Source organism: Schistocerca gregaria, chromosome 1, assembly GCF_023897955.1.
Source record: "Schistocerca gregaria isolate iqSchGreg1 chromosome 1, iqSchGreg1.2, whole genome shotgun sequence".
Taxonomy (NCBI): Eukaryota; Metazoa; Arthropoda; class Insecta; order Orthoptera; family Acrididae; genus Schistocerca; species Schistocerca gregaria.
The window spans coordinates 726,200,618-726,228,430 of NC_064920.1; positions in this window are offsets into that span (position 1 = coordinate 726,200,618).

Consider the following 27,813-nt stretch of genomic DNA (forward strand, 5'->3'; position numbering starts at 1 on the left):
CGGGCCACACCGTTTCCATGACTTTGTTGTCACGTAACTTTCCACAACCAACGTACACTACTCTACTGCGAGTATCATCGTACTCTTGCAATGCTCCACACACAATGACGCAGCCAGCACTACGCTCTGAACAGGTGTTGATGACGGCGGGCTGACATGTGGTGTGGACGTCACTCGGTTTAGTTGTATGCATACATTCACGTCCAACCGTATTCACTCGTCGAGGCCACTTATTTGGCCCACCATTGATATAAATTAAACAACAGAGGAGCAACGACGGATCCCTGTGATAAGCCATTAGCCAATAGCCAATACTTTTGGACAACTGGTGTACTTACCTTTAGTTAATGTTAAGTGTCCTTCCAGCTAAAATGTTGTCATTCACTTTTGTTGTCAGTCTGCGTGGGACATGTTGTAATAATTTGTAAAACAGCCCTTGCTCCCAAACCGTGTCACATGCTGCACTTAGATCAATGAAAGCAAATGATTTGTTGTGCTTCATTCGGTATCCCGTTTCAGTAAATGTTGTTAAAGATAAGATTTGATCGGTGCAGCTCCGGCCTGATCGGAATCCAGCTTGCTCAATAGAAAGGTTCTGAAATATCAGTGGACTAATCCGACTTTACAGAATTCTTTAAATGAGCTTGTAAATAGTGCTCAATAGTACGACTGAACGGTAGTGCCTGCTGGAGTGGCCGAGCGGTTCTAGGCGCTCCAGTCTGGAACCGCGTGACGGCTACGATCGCAGGTTCGAATCCTGCGTCGGGCATGGATGTGTGTGATGTCGTTAGGTTAGTTAGGTTAGTTAGGTTTAAGTAGTTCTAAGTTCTAGGGGACTGATGACCTCAGACGTTAAGTCCCATAGTGCTCAGAGCCATTTGAACCATTTGAACGATAGTGTTCAAATGTCAGAAAATAAGGAACACGTAATAGAGAAGTCTACAAGTCAGCAACTGTTCCATCTCTGCTGATAATCTGATCACGAGGAAACCACCAGTATGTTGTCTTCTTCTTTGAGATAATGGAGACCCCAAGAAATTGTCCGGCCGATATCTGTGCTGTTCGAGAGTCAGTACTTACTTAGTTGCTCTAGAATACTACAACACATACTCCGTCTTCTGTTTCAGGCGACCACTGTACACCGGCATGCAGATATTAGTTCTATTTGATGACTTACCGATCACAGGCTCTAGAGTTGAAACGTCCTCTTTGAACAATTATACACGACTGTGCTTAAACTGAAACACAATATCTTTAGCGCAACGCAATCTGACTTCCAAAAATCCCTACGAAAGAATGGCCCTGACTAGCATTAACCTATACGTTTCACAAATTACTTACCTCACAAAAATCTTTCTTACTCAAGCTACTGCAATACAGCGAGTGCCACTACTGCCAACTACTGACAGGCACCAACTACTGACAGGCACCAACTACTGACAGGCACCAACTACTGACAGGCACCAACTACTGACAGGCACCAACTACTGACAGGCACCAACTACTGACAGGCACCAACTACTGACAGGCACCAACTACTGACAGGCACCAACTACTGACAGGCACCAACTACTGACAGGCACCAGCTACTGACAGGCACCAACTACTGACAGGCACCAACTACTGACAGGCACCAACTACTGACAGGCACCAACTACTGACAGGCACCAACTACTGACAGGCACCAACTACTGACAGGCACCAACTACTGACAGGCACCAACTACTGACAGGCACCAACTACTGACAGGCACCAACTACTGACAGGCACCAACTACTGACAGGCACCAACTACTGACAGGCATAGTTAGCAAATGAAAGATTTTAATAGAGAACAAACAACGTATTTACCTCACTAGTCATGGTATATATATAGCAGTTCATGACACCAATTCTTACAAATTTCAAAACTCCGCCATCTCTCTCCCCACGTCCACCACTGCTGGCGGCTCACCTCCAACTGCGCAAAGCTGCGCGCTGTTAGCATCCAGCTGCCGCTGCTCAACACTACAATGGCAGACAACAATGCAAACTAAACACAGACTGCGCACAGCACAGCCAGTCATTTTCATACAGAGCGCTACGTGGCGGCGGCGTTACCAATAAAAAATCCTAAACAGCCTACTTACAGAGTGCTTAGAGCACAGGTTTCCTGTTAGAGAAGAACGAGATTCCAGTCCCAGCGTAAACCTGCAAATAAGGGGATTATCCAGTAGTCCTAGTCACCGCACGTCAATCCCACTACAGTTCTATTCATAACCTCGTCTAATTCGAGCTTATGCTTCGTATGCTTCGCCTACCATCTAATCTTATTTCATTCCTGTACTTTTAGTGTATCTAGTTTCAAAGTCAAATTCCATCACAATGCGACTTTTACCCTGTAGCGGTGATACAAATGTCCCTCATCACATAATATCTCGTGGGGACTAACAAGACATCTGAAAGCCATCGCTTGTCTGCGAAGGCTAGTCACAAAGAAAATGAAATTCGTCAATGTGAATGCGGCTGACTGCGAAGTGGCGCATGCTGAGTCCGATGCAGAGAAACTAAAGCCCCAGTAGTCAATGGAGGGAAGTTTACTTGCACGAACATAGGAAACCAGTTCTATTTCTTCGGAGCATATTGGGACAACACAAGAAATTGTTTACGGTTCAGTCTCTGTCTTCGAAGTGAGTGAGATACACAAGTGTCTTTGACAGTCAGCCACGGAAAGCTGAATCACAATTACTAGAGTACAGTTGCGATCTACCAGAACTGCTATTCGGTGGTTTTGATACTCTATAAATGTCGTAGTAAATGGTAGATTACAGGTAGCACTGGTACAATTGGAAGGGGAAGGAACATAAATGAATGTGTAAGAAAGCAAATGGAAACCGACAACTTCTATTTTCCTTTTTGTTTGTTTGGTTATTTGTTTTGCACATAATTAGAACCGCACATAACTCAGTGTTAGTCCCTTGTGTATTTTGCATCCTTGAAAAACATGAATTGCACCTTATAAATAATAAAGGTTAGTTGATCGCGTTACTTCTGCGCTTTTATGTAAACAGAGCAATTACTTTTGATGCAGGTCCGGTTCACATGCACAAAACACAAAAATATATACAACTATTTCGTTATTTCGTACTCAAAACAACTTTCTACATCGTGAGCAGAAGCAAAACTTACTGTTATTATTGATAAGTACAAAAGCTGTTTGTCACGCGGGATTAGCCGAGTGGACTAGGGAGGTGCAGTCATGGACTGTGCGGCTGGTCCCGGCGGAGGTTCGAGTCCCTCGGACATGGGTGTGTGTTTGCCCTTAGGATAATTTAGGTTAATTAGTGTGTACGCTTTGGGACTGATGACCTCAGTAGTTAAGCCCGTAAGATTTCACACACATTTGAACAAAAAAAAACAAAAAAGCTGTTTATGAATAACAGAAACATATTTTACGTAAGTTAAATGAAGTATCGAAGCGCGAAGCGATGTTTGCTGTATATTTTGTTCTGCGGGTGTTTTTTTGTTTTTAGTTTTGTCATAAATACAGTTTATTCTTAAGTAACAGACAGGAGGATAACTATGTGGGACTAAAGTGTTCCGAAGGTTACCCTGTCCTTTATACAATGACAGAAAAAATGTTGCAACATCAAGAAGAAGTTGTACGACAAAAATTAAAGTTGGTAGGAGTGTTTTCACATCTGAAAGATGTTGTCCATTCAAACTTCGTGCCAGTTGCATAAGAGTGGCGCCCGCCAGTAGCACTTGTATGGCTACTTTGAGGATGCAGATAAGGTTTGCTGTAAATGCAAATTGTAACGGTCGTGAACGTTAGTTGTCTTTGAGATAGGACGTGGTGATTTGATGATGTTCAAGAATGCCTTTAAGACTACCTAGACGCTGTTGTCACCGCTCACTCATTTTCACCGAGGTTTTGCAATAGTGCTACGAGAAGCTGAATGTTCCTTCTGCGATATTGCAGAAAGACTTGGCAGGAATGTAGCCACTGTACATGATTGCTGGCAGCGTTGGTCTCGAGAAAGTAAAGTCGCAAGAGCACCGGGCCACAGTCAAGTGGTACTACCTACAGGGAAGACCGTCGTGTTCGGTGCATGGCTGTGACGAATCGCACTGCATCTTCAGAAGCAATTTGACCTGTTGTTAGAACTACAGTGACCCAACGAACTATTACGAACCGGTTACTTCAAGGACAACTCCGAGCAAGACGCTCTGTAGCGTTCATTCCATTCGCCCCAAACCACTGTCATTTTCGACTTAAATGGTTCCAAGAGAGAACCGATTGGAGGGCAGAGTGTAGGTCTGCTGTGTTTTCTCATTACAGGTTGCATGGGGGCTTAATTAAATAAAATGCTAATAATTTTAATTTTAGTCGATGTTTGTCCGGTTACGCAGTCTCGTAACCGGTTGGCCCTGAATATATTAGTACGCAATGTGACTGCACAGAATAACAACAAAGAATGAAAGGAAACTTCCGTTAACACAATTAAGTCCCCAGCAACTATAAAAGCTACGAAACAACAAAGCACAAATGTAACTTTTCTGTGTGTGGAAGTGTGATTCAACGTACACATCTGGGACGGTTCTACCTTAATAAGACAAGATATTAAAAACACGATTTACACTGAAATAATTAAAAAACTAGAAATACTATAATTGCATATAGAAACTAGAATTACAGTCTAATACAAGAACACGAGCCAGATGCTTTGCTGACTGAACCTGTGACCAAGAGGCATAATACATTTGAAATAAAAAAAATTTCTTTACCTTCATATATATTGACGAAAAATACACTCAGATCACTACAACATCCCCATTCCAACAACATCTGGTGTCTTGCCCAACAAAACAAGTGCACACGACATGGTCTAACTACGGCTACCTCGGAACTACTACTGCCCTCAGCAACTTCTCAGCTGCAACTGCCAGTGGAGGCGGCTGAATAATACTCTTTGGCGCAATCTCTGGCGCTGTGACTCAGTGTAGCCACCTTTCATATGCCCTTCCTCCACGGGCTAGAATTTGATGGTATTTTCGCCAGCATTAGTGGTGAAAATACCACCAAATTCGTCCAAAAAAAATACAGACAAAAATAAAAGATAATATTAAATAAGTAAATACCACATAACTAAATAAATTTTGGCTTTGTACTGACCCTTCAATAACCTAATATATAAAATACAGTAAGCAATACAAACGCTTTCGTATATGTGATTTTACACGATAGTTTACACAAGTATAATTCAATCAATGGCATCAGCAATGACGAATAGGTGTAGGTAAGAGTCTCATAACATTTCATACACAGAAAATACACAAAAAACCAGTTTATACAAATATTCACAAAAAACCTTTCAATAGTTTAATAAACAAGTAGCACTCCTCAGAGTAGTTCACAGTTCCAACAGTATCACCCAGCAATGGTCAACAGGTGCAAATAGCAGTCTCATAACATTTCATCAGCAGTATTTAAACAGCTCCAACAGTGGCACCCAGCAATGCTGAACAGGTGCAGACACCAACAAGTGACATCATCTCAGTAGAAGCAGTTCCATCAGTGGCACCCAGCAACGTTGAGCAGGTGCAGACACCAACAAGTGACATTCCAGTAGAAGCAATCCATCAGTGACACCCAGCAATGTTGAACAGTTGCAGACACCAACAAGTTGCATTATCTCAGTAGAAGCAGTTCCATCAGTGGCACCCAGCAATGGCGAGCAGGCGCAGACACCAACATGTGACATTTCAGTAGAAGCAGTTCCATCAATGGCACCCAGCAATGTTGAACTGGTGCAGACACCAACAAGTTGCATTATCTCACTAGAAGCAGTTCCAACAGTGGCACGCAGCAATGTTGAACAGGTGCAGACACCAACAAGTGACAATGTTTCAGTAGAATCAGTTCCATCAGTGTCACCCATTAATGTTGAACAGGGGCAGGTAACAGTTCATAATATTCACTTTCACTAATTAGACAGTTCATCAGCAGAAATTAAACATTTCCAAGTGGCAACCATCAATGTTGAACTGGTGCAAGCACGAACAACAGTTTGAATGCACAGACAATTGCTTTTACAAAATTATTATCAATGCTCTTACACTAAACATACAAATTATAATAAACACACAAATGATATCAGATAATTGTCATATTAACTGTTACAAATACACAAATATCAGGAAACCTATAATATTTATGGGTGTCAGTGCAAGCCACAACAAACAAGTAAAATAATATTTAGGAGGTAGGTCGGTACCAATTATTTGGGATTAGGAAAGGAAAACACACAAAACACTCACTCATCTCTCATCCACATATTAAGTACTACTGTGTAATTGAATAGTAGTAACTGTGTAAATGCAATTCTGTCAAAATTTGATGCTCAATATGTGTATCAAGTAGTAGTGGTACAGTGTATAGCGGTCAATAGTAGTTAGTCAACGTCATAGTCATCATGTCAGGACCAATGTTTGCCAAGCCAACGTTTTCTGAATAACTGCCAGTGTGTCATGATATGCAAATTACTTCCTTTCTCCAGAAAAATGTATATACTGCTTATTAATTTAACAAAGTGTGTGTGTGTGTAGACAATCTTTTAGTGTTCTAGTCTGTCATCTTCATCCTCCTTGTTCCATATAAACTAACAAAAAAATATGCTCCTCACGTACTTTACCTCTTATCCACCAAAACTCCAATAATCATCAGCATCGCATAATCTTAATACTTCAATAATACGTCTTCAATACGTCGATACATATAAACCTTATCACCAATATCATTTACCTTATCTCTTGTCCACCAAAACTCCAACAATCATCAACATCAAACAATCTCAATACCTCAATAATACCTCTTCAGTACGTCAATACATATAAACCTTATCACCAATATCATTTCACTTCCGTAACGACTCATTCCTCTAGTCAGTCTCCTCTAACAAGTACAGATAAAATCCTAGTGCAAACTTCAATTCATCATCCCATACAGCCTGAAGAGACAATGTCCACACACAACCTCTGTGTAATCCATCTGATCCAAATCTTCTCATTACGAATTATAAAATACATTTTGGTTACCTTGTCCATCATTAAATAAAAGAAATGCATACATCACCTCCAACAGCCGTTAGTTTGAATAACTTTCAGTAAGTAAGTACGAGTACAGAGTGTGAATGATCGTAATAATGCACAGTGTGTACACCACTTCAAGAATCATGGCAAAACAGAAGCAAACATGTGGAGTATTTATTGTGTCAAGTGTCACTTGCTATTTTAATTGCTCACGAATAATGCTGTGTAATAACTGTCAATGGTCTGAACCTAGTGTTGGTATGTCATGTCGTTAGCTTCCTTTCTATTAGCATAAGTTTATACAGCTTCCATAAAACTTCCAGCTCATGCGACTTCAATGAAGTTTCTTGCACCAATGTCGTTCGCAGAATTATAACTGTTCATTTTCTTATCTTAAAATATAAGGCACTGAGCGTAAGCAAAACATGCAACAACGAGTAAATATACCAGTAGAGAACAGAATGTTAACAGGTGGATGTAGCACAATCCCTACAACGAGGCTCTGCCAAGCAAACAATCTATAACTAATACCATAGTGTGTCCTAAACTCCATGTTCGTACACAGTATATCAGCATTTCTATATAATGAATTAAAAAGTAGTTATGACAACAAAACATAGATGTGTAAATATGCAATCCATACGCAAAGCAGCAAATATATATCTTACATAATAAACAGGTCATTAGCATCATATCAGCATAAGCAAATGTTCATATGTAATTTTCATAAGTAAACATGAAGGCGTAAACAGATAATTCACAAAGTATAACTTACATACATAACCATATCAGCACGACTAATCAGGTGACAATTACAATTTAAATAAATAAGCACAGCAGGCACATAATTTAAAAAAAGTGTCATCAGTGAAAAATCAGTGCAGCCAAGCCATGCATAATATACATAATTAACAACCCTGTTCATTAATCAATCATTGTCAAAATCAGTTAATGTACGCAAGCACGTCGATTCACAAGTAAATTCATAGAACATAAAATTTAGCACAAAGTATAAATCACGTAAGCGCGAGCAGCAAATTACGTATAAAGTACATACCTGAAAAATAAACTCAATTAATAGTTACCTTTTTAGTCTATTACTTTCTTCTTCGAAATTACATTCTTCCCGAAATTTTCTCGATCGCAAGTCCTCTTACCATCGGACACACACAAAATTTTCCTGAAGTTCTTAAATATTTTATACAACCGTATCCTGAAAAATACTGAACGTTAGTAGCATAATTCATCAAGTCACTATAGCTTAATACTGAATTTATTAGGAGAAATTAGACTGTGTATTTGTTTACGGCTTTCAAGGTGGCCGGGTGTTGGTTATAAAGAGCCAGTTGAGGAAATGAAACCAACTTGTCAGCGTGCTAGACACACTGGCCCTACACCAAACTTTTCGTCTGGGCTGTGATTTCGTATGACAGCAGGAGCACTCTGGTGGTGGTCCCGCGCACCTCGACCACAAATGTGTGCCTCAGTCTGGTGATTCGAACTGTTGGGCTGCCATTCATGAACAACATTCCAGAGGGTGTTTTCCAACACGATAACGCTCTCCCAAATAGCGCTGTTGTAACCCAACATGCTCTAAAGAGTGTCGACATGTTGCCTTGGCCTGTTAGATTATCAAATGTGTCTCCAATCTAGCACATATGTGGCATCAGCGAACAACAACTTCAGCGTCATCCACAATCACCATTAACTGTCCCTTCACGTAGTTACACGCTTTGCCCGAACTCTTACGGGACTGGTCAGCTTAGTATGGCGCGAGTACCGAGTGAGTAGACAATATCTATTAGGAACACTACGAATGTAGGTTGTGGACAGTTGGGAATGTGGGTCTCGCGGGAAGCGTGCAAGGGACAAGTCCCTGCAGTTGCTGTATGCTCTGTGCCCTCGGTGGGTCAGATGCATAGAGCGTCTGCCATGTAACAACACGTGTCGGCAGCTAAGGTTTTCGATTTAGTTTCATTTATTAACTTTCGTAATCGTAGTTGCTATAATCACATGATTGCTAATCTCGGTTTTCATACTGACATTGTCGATAAGGTCCTCCTATTTGTAGTCACAATGCCTAAGATATTCCACTGCGCGTGGGCACCCGAGCTATCTGTTCAAGACAGTTTTCAGAAAACGTACTCGAAGTTACTTCACAGGCTGTCTATCTGTACCCCCCGCGATGAATCCATAGACATCCCAGTCTATACTCGGTAAGTTAAAGCCCCCTCCAACTAGTGTTGCATGTTCCGGGTATTTACGCGCTATTGACCGCAGACTTTTTTGTATCTACAACTGTCACAGCAGAATCTGGTGGCCGGTAAAAACATCCAACAAGTAATTTGGTTGCTCCAACACCTCTTATACGACCAGATGACTTCACTGTGACACCCAACTTCGACTTCAGACAATATTTTTGTCAACTACAAGAAAAAAAATTCGGAGTAGGTATTAAAATCCATGGAGAAGAAATAAAAACTTTGAGGTTCGCCGACGACATTGTAATTCTGTCAGAGACAGGAAAGGACTTGGAAGAGCAGTTGAATGGAATGGACAGTGTCTTGAAAGGAGGATATAAGATGAACATCAGCCAAAGCGAAACGAGGATAATGTAATGTAGACAAATTAAATCGGGTGATGCTGAGGGAATTAGATTAGGAAATGAGACACTTAAAGTAGCAAAGGAGTTTTGCTATTTGGGGAGCAAAATAACTGATGATGGTCGAAGTAGAGAGGATATCAAATGTAGACTGGCAATGGCAAGGAAAGCGTTTCTGAAGAAGAGAAAATTGTTAACATCGAGTATAGATTTAAGTGCCAGGAAGTCATTTCTGAAAGTATTTGAATGGAGTATAGCTATGTATGGAAGTGAAACATGGACGATAACTAGTCTGGACAAGAAGATAGAAGCTTTCGAAATGTGGTGCTACAGAAGAATGCTGAAGATTAGATGGGTATATCACATAACTAATGAGGAAGTATTGAATAGGATTGGGGAGAAGAGAAGTTTGTGGCACAAATTGCCCAGAAGAAGGGATCGGTTGGTAGGACATGTTCTAAGGCATCAAGGGATCACCAATTTAGTATTGGAGGGCAGCGTGGAGGGTAAAAATCGTAGAGGGAGACCAAGAGAACTACACTAAGCAGATTCAGAAGGATGTGGGTTGCAGTGGGTTCTGGGAGATGAAGAAGCTTGCACAGGATAGAGTAGCATGGAGAGCTTCATCAAACCAGTCTCAGGACTGAAGACCACAACAACAAAAACACTCTTCTTCTTATGGCCTCTGTCTTTCCAATATACGTTTGACGACTCGCTAAATATCTCAGAGCTTTCCACTTCCGGTTTCAGCCAACTCTCAATTTCTGGAACTTTATTGCCAAGTAACGATAACAGAAGCGGACAATCACGCACCCCACCCTTCTATCCAAAGTAGAAAGCAAAGTCTCTATAATATTAAGATCTGGTGTTTGTGGTAACCAGGAGACATGAGACAAGTCATCCTCGTGCTCCTAAAACCAGTCCTTGACGATATGAGGTGTGCGAACCGGGGACCTGTCGTCTTGGTACAATGGGCAACAAACATTTTGCCATGGAAAGGAATTACCGGCTAAAAGGGTCACATATTCCTTGTCATTTCTACGACCTTGCAGAGTAACCTTGGAGGCCCATGGAATACCACGATATAGCTGCCCAAATTGTTACCGAATCCCCGCGATGTTTCACTCTTGGGCCGTAAACTCTGCCAGAAATTGAAAACTTATTCGACCAAATGACTTTCTTCTATTGCTCCATACTCGAGGTTTTATGGCATCGTCACCAGTTTGCTGATACGGCCATTTGTATCACCGATGAGCGGTTCCCGGCCGCTGTGGCCGAGCGGCTCTAGGCGCTTCATTCCGGAACTGCACTGCTGCTACGGTCGTAGGTTCGAATCCTGCCTCGGGCATGGATGTTTGTGACGTCCTTAGGTTAGTTGGGTTTAAGTAGTTCTAAGTCTAGGGGTCTGATGACGTCAGATGTTAAGTTCCGTAGTGCTTAGAGCCATTTTAATCATTTGATGATTGGGTTTGGAATTCAAACTTCCCCGGCAATTCACTGATTATGGATCTCCCTTCTTGGTTTGGTGCTGACAGAGTTCGTGAGTATGAAATTCAATTCAGCGGCGATTTCTGGAGCTGTAGTCCTCTTATTTTTCGTCACAAACCTCTCCAGTAACCGTCTGTCACGATCATTCAACACACAATTCTGTTCGCGCTGTGACTTAGCAAACGATGTTTTTCCGCTTTCCCTGTATGCGGTGTCAGTCTTCGATACAGTGTGTCTTGCAAAACCAAACACTTCGACTACCTTTGTTGCGTACGCACTCATTATACGAGCACCCACAATTTGCCGACGCTTAAATTCACATTCAATCAACATAATGCACTCAGAATTACACAGGACACTGTTCTGAAGGTGACTGACACTCAACGTATTGAGGACGTTGCGCAGGTAGCGTTCGTGGTCAGGTACAAGAACGCAGCCTCCAGGCTGGGCTATCATCGGTATTTATCTTCAAGCATAAAATTCTGGCGGTTTTTCCATATCTTTGTCCAACCCCGTGCCAATAGCATCTAGTCGACGTTTTAGTTATGAAAAAATCATCGCTGTTATTCATCCTGTATAATGAGCAAGCTGTGAAGGCAAGCAAGGAATATGGAAATCGTTATAGTTCCAGGAGAATGAATTCACGTTATAAGATTTTTATATGACATTACAACTCTGTGAAGGACAGTAAAGGAATTTGAAGAACAGTTTAACGGAGTAGGTTGTATCTTGAGAAGAGGTTATAAATGACATCAACAAAATTCAGGGGAAATGAATTTTAGTCTAATTCAATCAGACAATGTTGGCGAATTGCGATAGGAAGTGAGGAGTAAATCTGTTTTATTTTGTGAGCAAAATAAGTAACAACGGACGAAGAAGAGTTGTTGTAACCGCAGAAAAGCCAAGTCTAAATGCAGTTGTTCTCAGACGATACACCAGAAATCATACGGGGAGATAGAGTTAACAGGGGACGCCAGGCGTGTCAGAGGGGTCACAAAAGATAACGACGCAGCCAAATAGCCGAGGCGGCGGTCCAAGCGGCCAGGCAGCTGCGCGTGATAAGCAAGGAAGCAGACTCAGCTATTAAGATAAACAGGGCGCTCTGGGCAGGTCCCTTAATAAACAATAACTTGCAGTATCAACACTCTTGGCTAGAGGGAGAAGTCTGGGAGCGGAGAGAGAAAGAAAGAGGGCCCTAGGTGGGGACCGCACTACGTCATGAGGAGCCAATGAAGGGCTCAGGACGCAGTGCGTGACCATATAGGGAGAGGCCCCTCTACCCCTCCACCCAGCTTCTGAAGAAAAGTACTGAAGTTAATACTAAAACAATCCCTAATAAGGAAAAGTTGCACTCGACGCTACGTCATGCCAAGCGCTGGCGGGGTCGAAGGGGAAGAGCTATCAAAACTCGGAGGCACGCCGCTCCGGGGATCTCTCTCTCTCTCGGGTTTAGGCAGCGACTGTAGTCAGCGTGAGTGGCAGCCGACTTGGGCTGAGGGCGGACTGCAGGCAGACAGTTGGAGATAGTCGCCGATGAGCGTTTAGGCAGCGACCGCGGGACTCTGACGTAGGGTGCTAGTGTGGGCAGCAAAGTGCTGGAAAGTTCTATCAGGCAGCCAGAACGGTGGAAGTCAGTCACCGTCTCTGTAATGGGCTTGGCTATTCTGTAGGTACAATCACTACGCAGTTAGGGTGATCTGTATTCTTTATGAATAAATTAGAACTTTTATAACGTCCATACGAGTTTACTTCTACCAACATCCTAGCCTTGTACCTTCACACCAGGGAATTTAACATCTTAGCCAGATCAAAAGTCTCCCTCTCAATTAGGTCAACCGGCTAATTCCCGTTTACGAACCGTGTCGCTCAATCCCTCGCAAAACCCACGCTTGGGACGCGACATAAATAAAAGTTTTGGTGCCAGGTGTGGGGTACCACAAAGGCATATAGGCAAAAAGGAGATAGGAGCCAGTAGATTTTGCTACAGCGACTGTGGCAATTAGCAGGAAGTTGTGGCGACTCGGAACTTTCAGCATTAGTAGCCCCACTACGACAGAGTCCAGAGAAGTAGTCCTCGCGGGTGCAGGGCAACGCAGGATAGCGGCAGCAGGACGCGGAGCGACGAGGCACAGAGGTGCCTAAGCAGCCAGCGTTCGAGACCGGGGGTCCGGGCCGAGCAGCGGCTGCAGCCGTAGCAGCGGCAGCCGAGGCGAGCGACGGGGTCGGCACAGCCCAGCAGATCGGCGGCCGACGCATCGCGGCAGCGCGGAACAGCGCGGGCATAGAGAGCACAGAGACAGCGCGTAGCAGCGCGGCACAACGCGGGACAACGCGGATCAGCGGAACAGACGGCGCACCACAAGAGAAGCGGTACATATAAAATTATATTAAGAATTTTGTATCTTGTATTGTAAAGTGCTAACATAGTTAAGTTGGTAACATGGCCCAAACTAACGAAGTTCCGTCATCCTCCAGTAGCGGTAAGATATCAGTGAAAGAAGCCTTGTGTATAGTTCCAAAAGTGTTCGAAGGAAATAAGAGAGATCTTAGGGAGTTTATTGAAAATGTAGACGCTGCATTTGAACTTGTGAAACCGGAGGAACACGAAACGTTACTGAAGTTTGTTAAAGCCAAAATAACCGGAGAGGCCAGATCGAGGCTGCAAGTAAGGGAACGCACGGGGACATGGCAGGAAGTAAAACATGTTCTAGAGGAAAATTATGCGAGTAAGCGTACCATTGACTACTACGCGTGCAAGATATTTCAATCGAGACAGGGACAAGGAGAGCCAATTGCGACATGGGCAAGCCGAATAGATGAAATGCAAAGGGATTTCAGGGAAGCAGTAAGCAGAGTTACGGCTAGGGAGAACTTAAAGGGCGCAATAGAACTGGTTGATTCACTAGTAAGAGCATGCTTTATACAAGGGTTAAGCAATGATAGAATACAGACGATAGTAAGAAGTAGAGGCGATGAAATCACGCTAGCCGTGGAACTAGCATTGCAAGAAGAAAGTGCAATACTGTCAATGAAAGAGCGGGGACTAGCCCCAAGAGTAACTTTCAACCGGGGAAAGGAAACGGTGAAGAATACCAGAGACATTAGAGATTTGAAATGTTTCAATTGTGGATTGAGAGGGCACATGGCAAGCAAGTGTAGAAAGAATAGGCCAGAGGGAAGAGTACGGATAATGACGGGCAAAGAGTTTACGAATTTTTGTTACGGGTGCGACAAGCCAGGACATACAGACGCGGAATGCCGGGTAAGATTAAGAAAAATTCAGCCGATAGATACAAGAGACTTTAGAGGAAATCATAGGGAAACTGATGGAGGGTTACGAGAGTGGAGGTGCCCACAATGTAATCTACCAGGGAACTGTGGAGTTCCGTGTACGAGGGTAAAAGACGTTGCTTGTTTCAAGTGTAAGCGGCCGGGACATTACGCGAAAGATTTTCACGCAGGGCCCTGGCACGCATGGAGAAAAGGCAGGGTGCCAGTATCGAGCAAAACCGGCAAAGTGGTGCAGGGAAACTAAGAGGCGGCAAGGCCGCACAGTCGGGCCTTGTTGCGATAGGTAAACCCTCAGTTAGGGTAATCGACTGTGCAACAGAAAATGACGTTTTGGTTTTATACTGCATAGAATTAAAAAGATATTTGAAGTTGCTAATAGACACCGGAGCACAGTTGTGTCTGCTCAAGAGAACGAGTATTCCGATAAATAGTACACTTGCAATTAATGAAGCGGAAAGGCTTCGGCTAAAAGGTGTAACCAGTGAGGCCGTCAGCACAATAGGTACGGTACAGGTACACTTAAGTGTGGACGGTTCTGAGCAAGTAGGGCAAAAATTTCACGAGTACGGGAGAGGATTAGATATTCCGTACGACGGACTGATGGGCAGGAATTTCTTGACAGAGCATAGAGTTAAGTTAGACTATGCAGGTAAAATAGTGAGACTAAAAGGGCGAGATATACCCTTAGTAGTAGAGGAAGAGCCAAAGGGACATGAGAACGAACAAGATTCAGAAGTAGGCGGGGAAATAGGGCCCCGAGAGGAAAAAATAATGTTATTAAAGGTGGAAGGAAATGTAAAAAGGGGAATCGAAAAGGAAATGATTATTCCTAGGCAGGAGATTGCACAAGGGGTACATGTACCTGAAGCGTTAGTAAAAGTGCGAAATGGGAAATGCATAGTAAGTGCATTAAACTTGTCAGAAGACAGAGTGCAGTTAGGAAACGTCAGGTTAATGACGGAAGAATTAGAAAAAGTAGGGAAAATACGCGAAGTAAAATGTTGTACTAATGTCATAGGAAAGACAGAAAGTCGTACTAGTGTGTTGCGAAGGCAATTAAGAATGGATCATTTGAACGCTGAAGAGAAAAGCGCTCTAGCAGAGGTTTGCGCGGAATACGGAGATGTATTTCATCTACCAGGGGACAACCTGTCCTATACTTCCGCAGTGAAGCGCAGAATACCGATTGCACCGGAACACGCGGGAAAGGTAGTAAACGCTAGACCGTACAGGATCCCGGAAGCGCAAAAGGAAGTGCTAAGGGAGCAAATAGAGCAGATGCTAAGAGATGACATAATTGTCGAGAGTAAGAGCGCTTGGAACGCACCGTTACTGTTAGTTCCAAAGAAGCTAGACGCTAGTGGCAAACAGAAATGGAGAATCGTAGTGGACTACAGACGATTAAATGATATCACTGTAGGCGATGCATTTCCACTACCGAATATCTCCGAGATACTGTATCAGTTAGGGCAAGCTAAGTACTTCTCGACGCTTGACCTCGCAAGCGCGTACCATCAAATATTGACGGACGAGAAGGACAGAGAGAAAACGGCATTTAGCTCAAACTATCAGAATTACGAATACAAACGAATGCCGATGGGACTGAAGGGAGCCCCAGGATGTTTTCAGAGACTGATGAATACAGTCTTGGCTGGTTTACAAGGAGTGAAATGCTTTGTATATCTAGACGACATAGTGTGCTATGGGAAAAACCTGCAGGAGCATAACGAAAAGCTCCGGGAAATATTTGACAGGTTGCGAGAGCACAATTTGAAGCTGCAACCAGACAAGTGTGAATTCCTGAGGAAGGAAGTAATCTTCCTAGGTCATTGCATCACTGACAAAGGAATATCACCAGATATGGCGAAGGTGGAGAAGGTGAAGTTCTTCCCACAGCCAAAGACAACTAAGGAACTAAAAGGGTTTCTCGGATTGATAGGTTACTACCGCCGTTTCATTGCTAACTTCAGCAAGATTGCGAAACCTCTCCATGAGCTCTTAAAAAAGGGAGTGGAGTACCGATGGAGCGAACGTCAGAACAATGCGTTCGAAGAACTAAAAGAGAAATTAATAAACCCTCCGTTACTTCAGTACCCTGACTTTACGAAACCGTTCATCATTACAACGGATGCGAGTAACGCAGCCTTGGGTGCAGTGTTATCGCAAGGTAAGAAGATTGGCGAAGACTTGCCCATCGCATATGCATCCAGAGCATTGAACAAAGCCGAACTAAATTATAGCACAACGGAAAAAGAGTTGTTGGCTATAGTTTACGCAGTAAAACAGTTCAGACCATATGTATATGGCAGAAAGTTCACTGTAGTGACAGACCATAAGCCACTAACGTGGATATTTAGTGTCAAAGATCCGAGTTCGAGACTCCTGAAGTGGAGACTGAAACTCGAGGAGTATGATTATGAAGTAATATACAAGCCAGGAAAGTTAAATAGTAATGCGGATGCGCTGAGTAGAATAAGGCATGAAGGGAAGGAAGAGATAGATGCGAAGCAGAAGGTGGAGACAGAGATCTCGGCAGCAAAAGCAAATGGGGAAGAAAGTTCCGTAAACGTGCGGCAAGCACAAGTGTCGAGTGAAATAGAACAGGAAACGGATAGTGGTGAGGAAATTAGTCCCGAAGAAAAAGAAAATATACTAAAGGAAATGCATGACAATCCCTTGGGAGGTCACCAAGGAATGCACAGGACACTCGAAAGAATTAAAGCATACAAGCAGTGGCGCGGAATGAAGCGTGACATTGAAAATTACATTAGGAAATGCCCATCGTGTCAAAAGAATAAAAACACGCAAATGAAAACTAGGATGCCCTTAGAAATTACAGACACAGCAGAAACAGTATTCGGAAAGTGTGCGATGGATATAGTGGGTCCACTAGATGTATCTAATACAGGAAAAAGGTACATGTTAACATTCCAAGACGATCTGAGTAAATTTACCTTAGCAATCCCAATTGACAAACAAGATGCCGAAACAGTAGCTGAGGCATTTGTGGAAAACGTAGTATTAAGGTATGGAATTCCATCAGTATTATTAACAGATCAAGGGTCTAACTTTCTGAGTGATGTATTTAAAAGTGTATGTAAATTGTTGAAGGTAAAGCGTATAAATACTACAGCGTACCACCCTGAATCAAATGGTGCACTAGAAAGAAGTCATAGAACTATTGTAGAGTATCTCAGACACTTTGTAACAGGAGATCAAAGTTCTTGGGACAAATGGGTACCGTATGCAATTTTTGTGTTCAACACTACACCACACAGCAGCACAGGATACACACCATTTGAATTACTATACGGAAGAAAGGTTAACATACCAGGAGTACTGCAGCAAGAAACACAGCAGGTAAGTTACAATTATGAAATGTATGTAAACAAACTAAGAGCGAGAATGCAGGAAGCCCACAGAGTGGCCAGAGACTCGATTATAAGAAGTAAGAAAATCAGTAAGGAACAGTATGACACGAAACAAAATCCAAAAAACTTCAAGGTAGGAGATAAAGTATTACTGCACGATGAGTCGGTGAGACGGGGTAGATCTCGGAAATTAGATTCACAATGGAGAGGTCCATTTGAAGTAGTAAAAGTGGAAGGTCCTAATGTAGTAATAAAAGTTAAAAGAAATAAGGAAACAAAAGTACATGCCAACAGGCTGAAACAATTCTTTTAAATTTCAGGTATGGCACTCAAGTGGCAGGTCGTGAAATTCGTCATAGTGATAACAGCATACTACATCACTGCATCAGAGCATGCAACAAATGAGTACCAAGTGACGCCATTTCCGAGTTCATCAGGACTATATTACGATAATAGAGGACAGGTAGAAATATACAGTACCACATGGAGAATAGTCACATACGTAAATCTAGATATAATAACAGAAAGGTTTCAGAATGCAGAGAGGTATGGTAGGGCAGCGGTACAAAGGTGCCGAGAAACACTAACACAATTAAATGTAGGATTAATAGAATGCAGGGTACTAGACCAACAAGTAACCCATCATGTGGAAAAAATCACAGGATTGCAACTTTTAGTACAGCAGCTAACGAAACACGAGACCAGAAGGAAGAGAGCAGTATTCAACTTCGTCGGGCAGGTAAGTAAAATACTGTTCGGGACGTTGGACGAAGCAGATGCAGCATACTATAAGGAAAGAATAGACGCTATGGAGAAAAACTCAGAAGGGTTGTTGAGGCTAACAAAAGAACAGGTGGCAGTGGTAAGAGCCACATTGGCGGGAGTAAACAGGACGGTATATACACTAGAGTCAAATGAGCACGTTCTGAAGACAGGTATCCAAAGACTAGAACGATTCATGAAGGAATACGTGAAGGAAACCGATATAGGGTTTAAAGGTGTAGCGTCCTTCGCCACAGTAACAGAGCAAGTATTACAACTATCGGCAGTGTTTGGTCAGATCGAAGAGGAATACGAACAAATGATAAATGCCATTGTAAATGCTCAGAGGGGAATACTACAGCCTCATAATTAATTCAGTCCAAATTGTAAAATACCTAAGTTTAATACGGGAAGAACTAAAAGATGTAAAGTTTCCTGTTCCTCTTACGGAGTCCTCAGGTTATCTATTGTTAAGAATAATTGATTTAGATGTTTTCATCTCGGGTAGCATACTAGGATATGTAATTAATATTCCATTAATAAATAATAACAATTTCAATTTGTATAGAGTACTCCCACTACCAAAAGAAATTCCAAACATGAAAGGTAAATATGTGTACATACAGCCAGAGAAAGAATTCTTACTAATAGATGAATCCAAAAGGCAGTACGCGAAACTTTCTGCGGAGGAACTAAAATGCAAGGAGCTAAGTAAAAATAGGAGACTGTGCAAACAAGCATTCGCCTTGCTGTCACCATTCGACCACGAAGAGTGCGAAGCCAAATTGTTGCAACCGGTAAGAGAAATTCCGGAAGATTGTGTGCGAAAAATAGTCGCACTGAATCAGAGCCTTTGGACTCATCTAAACAGTAACGAATGGCTATATGTAGCACCGAAGGAAGAAGGCTTAACAGTATTGTGTGGAAGGGAACCACCAAAGGACCTAGTAATAAAAGGGGTAGGAAAAATTAGTTTTTACAGTAAATGTAAGGGGTATGGCACTAGAGTGTTCATACAAACAGATGAGTGATCCAGAGTAATGTGACGAAGAAAGACATAGTTCCGCAGATCAATCTAGAATTCGATTGTTGCGTGGTAAACAAGGAAAAAAGGAATGTCTCAACGTTAGCATTAGATTTGCCATTGGACCAGGTAATAACACAGTTAGACGACTTGAAAGTCGCAGGAAAAAGACTGGATGATGTCCAGAAGATGGTAGAGAGACAAGAGGAGGAAATGAAGTACTCCAGGTACTTCACACATTACTCCATAACTACGTATGTAGCCATATCAATAGTTATTCTAATCATAATAACATGCTGTTGTAAAAACTGTAAATGTTGTAAAGACTGTTTTAAAAGTATATGGAAATATTTTCAAGACAGTGATTGTTGTGGAAAAGTATGTATAAGAAATACCATAGTGAACCAATACCCAGAGACTAGTTCAGCTAGAAGACACAGTAATAAAGAAACTGAAGAGATAGTAATTTATGAAAGATGTGGAAAAGACCAAGGTGATACGGTCGCTTTCAGAAACAGACGTTAAATAACTGTATTTGAAATGTGTAATTGAAATGTAACTGTATTTGAAATGTGTAATTGAAATGTAACTGTATTTGAAATGTAATTCTAATTGAAATGTGAATGTATGTATCAATGAAAGTGTCCTTTGATTTTAATGCAAATGCTTTTGATATAACTGAATGTTAGGCATGTATAATGTAATTGTATTTGACTTTACTAAATGAAAATGAAAAATATAACATATCAGATGCTAATGTAATAAACAAATCTGTAAAGCATGTAATGGAAAAAAAAGAGTCACAATTGACGCTACTCTGAGGAGTAACGCCAATTTCCCTGGCGGGGGAGGTGTTGTAACCGCAGAAAAGCCAAGTCTAAATGCAGTTGTTATCAGACGATACACCAGAAATCATACGGGGAGATAGAGTTAACAGGGGACGCCAGGCGTGTCAGAGGGGTCACAAAAGATAACGACGCAGCCAAATAGCCGAGGCGGCGGTCCAAGCGGCCAGGCAGCTGCGCGTGATAAGCAAGGAAGCAGACTCAGCTATTAAGATAAACAGGGCGCTCTGGGCAGGTCCCTTAATAAACAATAACTTGCAGTATCAACACTCTTGGCTAGAGGGAGAAGTCTGGGAGCGGAGAGAGAAAGAAAGAGGGCCCTAGGTGGGGACCGCACTACGTCATGAGGAGCCAATGAAGGGCTCAGGACGCAGTGCGTGACCATATAGGGAGAGGCCCCTCTACCCCTCAACCCAGCTTCTGAAGAAAAGTACTGAAGTTAATACTAAAACAATCCCTAATAAGGAAAAGTTGCACTCGACGCTACGTCATGCCAAGCGCTGGCGGGGTCGAAGGGGAAGAGCTATCAAAACTCGGAGGCACGCCGCTCCGGGGATCTCTCTCTCTCTCGGGTTTAGGCAGCGACTGTAGTCAGCGTGAGTGGCAGCCGACTTGGGCTGAGGGCGGACTGCAGGCAGACAGTTGGAGATAGTCGCCGATGAGCGTTTAGGCAGCGACCGCGGGACTCTGACGTAGGGTGCTAGTGTGGGCAGCAAAGTGCTGGAAAGTTCTATCAGGCAGCCAGAACGGTGGAAGTCAGTCACCGTCTCTGTAATGGGCTTGGCTATTCTGTAGGTACAATCACTACGCAGTTAGGGTGATCTGTATTCTTTATGAATAAATTAGAACTTTTATAACGTCCATACGAGTTTACTTCTACCAACATCCTAGCCTTGTACCTTCACACCAGGGAATTTAACATCTTAGCCAGATCAAAAGTCTCCCTCTCAATTAGGTCAACCGGCTAATTCCCGTTTACGAACCGTGTCGCTCAATCCCTCGCAAAACCCACGCTTGGGACGCGACAGAGTGGATAAAATATGCAGTGTGTCAAGAGGAAAAAAAGGGTTTTTAAGAAACAGATATCTGTTGACATCGAATACACATTGAGATAACAGACGTCTTGGGATGTATCCCAAGATGGGGCCTTCTTTTGACCAAATGATGTGCTCACGAACCCTGGAGACGCGTTGTAGGCGAAGTCTTACTGTCAGCAAAGGCACCGGCGTTGCTCATCTGCTGCCATAGAACAATTAATGCCAAATTTCGCCTCAATGTCCTAACGGATACGTTAGTCGTACAGCCCACATTTATTCAAAAAATGGTTCAAATGGCTCTAAGCACTATGGGACTTAACATCTGAGGTCATCAGTCCCCTAAACATAAAACTACTTGAAACTTCCTGGCAGATTAAAACTGAGTGCCCGACCGAGACTCGAACTCGGGACCTTTGCCTTTCGCGGGCAACTAACCTAAGGACATCACACACATCCATGCCCGAGGCATGATTCGAACCTACAACAGTAGCAGCAGCGTGGTTCCGGACAGAAGCGCCTAGAGCCGCTCGGCCACCGCGACCGGACCACATTTATTTTTGCGGTTATTTAACGCAGTGTTGCTTGTCTGATGCCACCGACAACTCTATGCAGAGGCTGCCGTTCTCGGTCGTTAAGTGAAGGACATCGGTCTCTGCGTTATAGTGGTGAGGGTAATGCTGAATTTCGGTATTCTCGGCACACTCTTGAAACTGTCGATCTCGGGATATTGAATTCCCTGACGCTTTCAGAAATGGAATGTCCCCTGCGTCTGCCTGAAACTACCATTCCAAGTGTGTTAATCCCCGTCGTGCCGCCATAATCACGCCTGAAACTTTTTCACGTGTATCACCTGAGTACAAAAGTCAGCTCCGCCAGTCCATTGTCCTTTTATATGTTGTCTACGCGATACTACCGCCCCCTGTATACGTGCATATCGCTATCCTACGACTTTGGCCAACTCAGTGTATATTAAGGTATAAGGAAATGTTTACTTAAGGTATTTATCTGAAGTGTACCCGTGTGTAGAATCCTGAAGATTATAATGAATAGATCGGTAAGTAATAAGAAAGTACTGAATTGAATTCAGGATAAAAAAAAAATTATGCCGGAACGTGAGTAAAATTGAAAAGATACACATCCTGAGGCACCCAGTTCGATAATAAAGGACGTGTGTGGGTGAACGGGTGGCAAGGGAGGGGGGAGGGGGGGTGAGAGGAGCGTGAACATTGTAGGAGACAAGGAGGCCAGGGCTTCACTATAGGGAGCATAGTGAAATGGATGTATAGATGTACGTACCAGTAGATGTCAGAAGTGATTAAGCTTCACAAGATAGATTTGCCTGAAGAATTGTATCAAGTGAGTGTTGGGACGGTAGGTATCAAAGAGTAAAACAATGCTGTCGCGATGCGGATATGTAGCGTTACTGAGACGGAGAAATGAGAAAAGGTACTTAAATGTAACTACAGTAAATTTGAAATTCTTATGCTGGTCCATTACAATAATGGTTCGATACCGGACTTAGTAGGAAACTTATTTAACAATAGAGGCGATCGTTGCCGTTCAGCGTAGCTTCTAGGCATGATTTTTAGTTCTGGTGTCGAAATTACTTCCGTCCGTTTCACACAGCTGATTGAACTCGAGAGGCTAACGGCGTTTGCGCATTGACGCAAGTACACAAAGTGAACGCTCGTCAAAAGGGGAACCCCTAGCGGACACGTGCCGCTACTGAGCGACCTTCATCATCTGCGCGGGGTCGTTTATTGGGGACAGTGCAGCCGATCACCACGACACTGAGTACACAGTGCAGGGAAACAGAGCTGCCTCTGTGGGATGGGCGTGCACCTGCACAAAGCGAATAACAGGGGCTCTCGCAGGGGACCAAGTGATTCCAGCCGCTCAAGCACCACACAAAAAGGAACGATCACATTTGCTACTGTGTCCGGGTCTCTGATCTGCCCCAGTGCGCTTTTCCAAAGCAGAGATGCTTGTAAAACCACTGGCAGCAAAACAGCTTACGAATTTCTTTAGAGTAATGGTTACCCATCTATATATCGCATTCTGAAAAGCAAACTTTCTGTGTGTCTAAACCACGTTTTACAGTTCTCTTGCAACACTGAAAATTCTCTACGTACGGTAATAGAAATTTGTACAGTTAAATAATAAAGACATTAATTTGGAGAACATAGATTAGTTTTTTGTATAAAACCATAGTTAACTTCCTAAGCGCCCGCTGCTTCGCTCGCGTAGACTGTATGGTCTTCACAGCTCTTTTTTTATCATTTAATCGAATTTTTATCTTGTTCACAAACTGCAACACCTAAATGTTTTACGCTAATTAAGACCGTAGAAGCATTGTCTTTCCCAACTGTACTTCTGGCCAATGAGTAATTTTTGTAGTTGGAGCCCAAGGTGTTTGTTACTCTTGCCTTTTGCATTCTTGCGTCAGTATTTCCTTAGAAGCTGTAATCTCCTAACACATATCTTTATATCCGATATTATTTTAACTTTAAATTTTTTTTATGTTTTTTTTTATTTTAATCCTCTATTTCATCGCTTAGAGATTGAATTTCCAAAAATAGTGAAACATGTAGTTTTTATTTCTAACGGAGAAGCCAAACACATATCTTCGTAGACTAAGTTTTAAAAATGCTTTCACAATGAAATAATTTTATAAAACTTCTCACCTCCTATTTCGTTCCCTTAGGGGTTTCAATTTCCAAAAACACTGAAACACTTATTTTTCGTATTTCTGAGTGAGAAACCAAATACCAATTTAGTGGTTCTGCCTTCAAAATGTCAAAAAGCTTTTCATTCCCTATTTCACCCTCTTAGGAGTAGAATTTCGAACAATCCCTTCAGACGATGCCTATAGTGCAAAATCAACACCCTCTTCAAATCTGAAGTTTCTGTCGTTAGTGGTTTGGGCTGGGCGATGTTGAGTCAGTCCGTCAGGACATTGTCTTCTGTACACACAGTTTAAAATATGAAATTGAAATACGTAACCAAAAGAAAACAAAAATGAACTTATTAAATCTCTTCTAATAATTTTTGGAGCTACTCTTTGGTTTGCGGTTACTGTAATATATCTTCCTTTTGCCTACACCAAGAGGAAAATTACCTTTCACTTACACATACCTGTGCGGTTCTTGTACATATCATCCCCGCATTAATTATTTGTATTTTGTAATATGAGTACATCTCTGGTAGGTGTTTGGCACAGTAACTCTCGATTCAGAAGGGCTCCATATGGGTTTCAAACAAAATGTACCTGTATAATCTTCAATACTGTTACTGAGATATTCGGCAAAACATTAAGTGATAGTATCTCTTTGTAGATGAAGACACTACCTTGTTGCTACTTAATAATGTTCGTAAGTTTACAAAGTGCCCCACGCTAACATCATTGCACAACAAAAGTGGCTCATTGTGTCTTAAGGGAGTACATGTTCCTCGTTTCCTGTAGACTTAGGTCTGTTGCACTCCAGTCATCCTTACAACTTATTTCTGTCTGTGCACAACTCAGGGTGTCTCTGTGTCACAGGCTTCAGTCCTATTTTTAAGCCGGCCGGTGTGGCCGTGCGGTTCTAGGCGCGTCAGTCTGGAACCGCGTGACCGCTACGGTCGCAGGTTCGAATCCTGCCTCAGGCTTGGATGTGTGTGATGCCCTTAGGTTAGTTAGGTTTAAGTAGTTCTAAGTTTAGGGGACTGATTACCACAGATGTTGAGTCCCATAGTGCTCAGAGCCATTTGAACCTATTTTTAAAAAATAATGTAAATAAAAGTAAAAAAACTATGGCTGTGCACTCCTTAGGGTGGCTCTGCGTCAAAGGATTCCTACCTCCTTAGCACATCTTGTGACAGTACATGTCCTATGGTGGCTCTGTGCCACAGAATATCGTCATCCGTAGAACATCGTGTGGCTGTGCATACCTTAGGTTGGTTCTGTGTCACAGGATTTCATCACCCTTAGAACAATATGTGGCTGTGCAGATCGTAGGCCGACTGTGTCGGAGGCTCCCATAGTCCTTGAAAAACGTGGATCTATGCGTGTCTTAGGGTTGCTCTGTGTCATGAGCTTCCATCATCCGTAGAACAACGTGTTATTGTCTACATCTTGGGTCTGGTCTGTGTCGTGGGCTCCCATCTTCCTAAAGATAACATGTGGCCGTGCACGTGTTAAGGTGGCTCTTATCAGTGGTTCTCGTCATCCTTAGAGTTGCTCTGTATCACATCAGATGCAGATAGTCATCCCAAGCATACGTTGCAACGACTCCAGTTGCCAAGTATTCCATCGTGCTATGGTTTCAGAGACAACTGTAGCTGGTAATCCCTACGATGGTAGTTATAAAGGATGATTTTACCCACATTTTGACAGACAACTTACACATCTTAAAAGTTCCTTCCACCGCTGAAGAAAACTTTCAACGTAATGAAAGGTTCACATTTTAAGTTCTTATCTCCTTGCTCGCATGTGGGTACATTTCATTACTAGTTTCAACAGGGGTACCCTGCTGTCTTCAGATCTGCAAGGTTACAAAAAGTACTCGTAAGTTAACGATTTTACATAAATCCATTCTGAAATACCCTCATAGTAGAGGTTCTGAAATCAGGAAGTGCGGTAAACGACACGTTTGTTTTTGTACCATCGTACCGGACTGTGAATTTGGAGTAGTAAATTACCTTCAGACAAGGCACTGAAGTAAATATAAAATTTTCAATATATGCCTAATACCACTTTACCTCATGATGGAAAGAGTAAAACGTTAAAAAATATAGCCGCGTTCTGATGGCAGAGTCATACACGTGTGGCACATCAAGCAGCGCAGCCGGCCGCGGTGGCCGCGCGGATCTGCCGCTGCAGTCCGGAACCGCGGGGCTGCTACGGTCGCAGGTTCGAATCCTGCCTCGGGCATGGGTGTGTGTGATGTCCTTAGGTTAGTTAGGTTTAAGTACTTCTAAGTTCTAGGGGACTGATGACCTCAGATGTTAAGTCCCATAGTGCTCAGAGCCATTTGAACCATCAAGCGGAGCCGCATGTGTGTGAGTTGACTACCGGCTCCATACCGCCGGATACCAGTTGGGCCATTACAGTAATACAAAGGCGTAACGCCACAGGGCAGCGGTCTCATGAATAACAATAAATATTTTCTACGATTTTTAAAGAGTAAATGAACTACGTCAGTAGGAAACCATGTAGATAACAGTGTGAGAAATGTTCACTTTATATGACTATGTGAGACGCCAACTTTTACAGATTGTAATAGCATCTATTACACGTTTCATCTCACAGCAGACGTCATATTAAAATTTCTGATGTCAATGCCGTTTCACATACTTATTTAATTGTAATGTATACATCGATACACAAAACACAGCATAAAAGTAATAGCATCTTGTCATATTACAATAATGTATACATGTCGCAAGGACATGCCATAACCCAAGGTCTACGTTACTGATTTAAGGTAGACAATCACGTATTTCACGATGAGTGCACCCATACCCAAGACAAGTTAATGGAAGGTGAGGAGCTACCATCTCTTTTTTTACATGCATTTGAACAATAATACATTTGACAGTAGTATGTACTTAGAAATACTCATATATGACGTGAAAGTAGAACTAAGGCTAGAGTACAACGGCCACAAGAACATTCAGTTTTAATTAGCAATTAAATATAATTAATATCAAATCCATAGAACGTATTCCCGCACTTGATATCTCCTGTAAAATAAAATGTACAATAAATCCCGACCACCACGGCTCCAAGAAAAATGCATTTAAAGAGCAGTTAAATGATCAGAATAAATAAGCTTAAACTTACATTTATAGCAAGGGTTGATATCTGCTGTACGTGAATTTACCATAAAACCCGAGCACAGCGGCTTCAGCAAGAATAAATTTTAAACAGCAGTTAGATGAGCAGAACAAATAATCTCAAAGTCCTTAAATTTATAGCAAGACTCGACATCTGCTGTTCATAAACTTACCGTAAGGCCATAAGGCCAAATTCAACGGCTCCGAGAGAAACGTAATTACCAACAGAAAACATTAACACGTCATAAGTTACATTTTTTGGCTCACTAAAATCGCGCGACAACTTGTCAGGGGTTAGACCCACTGCAAGGAAGCCAAAAAGCCAAATGAACGTATCTTAAATAGCAAACACAGCAAGTAGCACCCGACGGAGCGAGGAAGAATTGGGGGGGGGGGGTGTAGCCCAGTTCAGAACTCCGCTTTCACGAGGCTTCAAAACATGAGAGCCGCTGTGCAGCGGCCCTCGACGACATGGGTCAGCTCCCATGCAGAGTTATTCCAACCAA